The following is a 2,946-nucleotide window of genomic DNA, read 5'->3' as shown; positions in this document are numbered from 1 at the left end:
ACAGTGGAAGTGAATCATTTTTGCCACAAGAACGTTATGTTCATTTTTATTTGATTTTGTTTGCTTAATTTTTCTGTTAGAGTGAAACTTTTAACTATAAACGAGTTTGAAAAAAACCCAATAAATCATTAGTATATATATCCGATTTGTTTATTTCAAGCATATTTCAGTAAACAATCAAGTAATTTGGATAATTAATTAGTTTTTTTGAAAAGTTCAAAAAAAAAAATTTTGGTTGAATAAGTTTCGCTAAACATTGTGCAATTAAACGCCAAATCTTAGACCCGCTAAAATCCGCTAACTATTCGATGTGTTGTGTTTTTGTAAATACTTTCAACTATTGTGTTTTACTGTTCACTTAATCACCATTGTTCTTGGAACCTGCTGAAGTTTAGATGTTACTACTAACTCTATAGTCACCAACCTTCATGTATTAATTGGATGTAAAATAAATTGAAGGTACCATGTTTCGTATCCTTTAGTGTCTGATATATAGAAATATTCACACCAATATCATATTTGATGATATCACACACGAATTTTTAACCTTACTTTGTTGAAATAAATGTTTTATGAAGTTGCAGTTTTTTTTTCCAATTTTATATTTTACGATAAAGATTATGTATACGTTTACAGATTATATAAATTTCTTTTTAAATATGGATGTACTTTACAAGCGATCACATTCAAGTTGATATCAAATGATGCTGTAGTTCCTCAATTATAAAGCTTCTCTAGTCTCTGGAATTCGGCGACTAAAATTGGTCCTTTATATACAGGCTTGTTTTTTTATTCTTACGACTAAGAATGAAAAATCTTGAACTTTTCCTTGAAAAAACCCCTCTTACTCTGCCCTTAAATTCAATCTTAAGGTCAAGATCTAGTAAATGAAAGATGCCTACAGATTTATCAAATCTGAGAAATACATTATTTTAATGATGCTATATCACTTTAGCTTTTTCAAATAAGGTGTTTCGAGGCATTATTTGTTGGTACACAAGATGTAAAATAATATTTTAATCGTCATTTCCAATGAAAAATGAAGAAAATCAGTCACGAAAATGGGAGTTTTTTTCCTTATCAGACAAAGAACTTTTATATCCAGATTGTCTACAGTCTTTCAGAAAAAGTAATTTGTATGTTCTTGGCCTCTTCTTTAAAATAATGTCAAATTTGATGTAGGTATTGGGACTACATTTTATGTGACTTCAAATTGAATTCAATGAAAATACCTTATTTTCTTCATAACTCTATTGAAGCCATAAAGTACGGGAAAAAGTAAGTTGGAAGTGATTATGCCATCATAATAGATCTAGCACCAAAAAGTTAATCTAATGACATTTACTAGATCTTGACCTTAAGAGAATTTGACAATGTTCCTCAATTCATAGTTGTCATACTCAATCGCGTTGCCCTTATATATCCCAATGAACTTGAAATAAAAGACAGTTATACCTGAAACTTTTATTGCATATTTATGTATTTTACTTAGAAAAAAGGTATTTAAAGCTTTAAGATCATGCTGTTGCGTATGTTTAACAACACTGAATGTTTAACAAATTAGCATTAGATACTAGTATTAAAAAAGTTTACTACATGTATATTGTGTTGGGCTGTAGGTAAACGAAGAAGAAGAGCAGGAAACCTTATAGAAAACTTTGTTTAATAAGTACTGTTAGATTTGTTTGATCACGTAATTGAAAAGTTTGGAAGGAACAATACAGGATGTAGACCAACTAAAAATGTGAGTGAATGTTAAGCTTTTTAATATCATTGACAGCTGCTTTTTCAAAAAAAATGGAGCTCGTAAATTTACTTACCTGGTCATTGGTCATTTGCAAAATTATTCTTATTGCACACACAAGTACTCTGAAGTTGACATCGAAGAGATGCTTGAGTTTCTGATTGACAATATCTTTGTGGTTTTTGGAGACCAAGTATTCCAACAATCTATTGGAATTCCCATGGGTAGTAATTACGCTCCGTTATTAGCAGACCTATTTTCATATTCATATGAAGCAGAATTTGTGCAAAGTCTAATGCGTGAAAAGAAGAAAATACTTGATATGGCCTTCAACTCGACATTTAAATATATTGTCAATTAGGAGTGGTAATTTCCATTCCTACGTCGATACGATATATGCTGGTGAGCATGAGATAAAAGATACCACAGAGTCTGACAAATCTGTTTCATACTTGGCTATTTTACTTGTAAAAGACGTTAATGGTAATATAACAACCAAGCTATATAATACACGTGATGACTTTAAATTTTCTATCGTCAACTTCCCTTACTTATGCAGCAATATACCTTCATCACCTGCATACGGAGTTTATATATCTCAGTTGATTTGTTACGCAAGAGCCTACTCGTATGAACAATTTCTGAAACGAGGTAAATTATTGACAAGCAAGTTGATGAAACAAGAATATCAGCAGTCTCATTTAAAGTCATCATTTCGTAAGTTCTATGATCGGTACAATGACCTTGTCAGCAATACAATTTATCATACTAATTGTTAGTCCATTATTTTTACACTAAATTGACGACGGATTTTTCCCGTTATTTCCTGATCATATCAAGGAGCAAATGGCGGGTGCGACCGGTCAGCAGGGGATGCTCACTCTTCAATGGCACCTGATCCCACCTCTGATGTTTTGTAGGTCTGTGTTTGCTCTGCTCCTATTTTATTTTGTTTTATGGACTTTGAGATTGAAAACTGTTCGTTATCTCGATATCTATGCTTAAGAACGTTATTTATTCACTGCCTTTATTCTTTTGATTGCAAAGGTTAAGGGGATTACATAATTTCAGAAACCAATGAAACTCATGTTTGATGAAGCGATGCAAATGAAGAAGGAATTTTGGTCTGGGGTAACGGAGATCCAGCAGATGGCGCTATGCTGGCTAGTTCTACGTTGATGATAGGTACACATATACCGAAG

Source organism: Saccostrea cucullata, unplaced genomic scaffold (assembly GCF_032062105.1).
Source record: "Saccostrea cucullata isolate Sc308-1 unplaced genomic scaffold, CSIRO_AGI_Scuc_v1 ctg710, whole genome shotgun sequence".
NCBI classification, from domain to species: Eukaryota; Metazoa; Mollusca; class Bivalvia; order Ostreida; family Ostreidae; genus Saccostrea; species Saccostrea cuccullata.
This window is presented reverse-complemented; position numbering follows the sequence as displayed.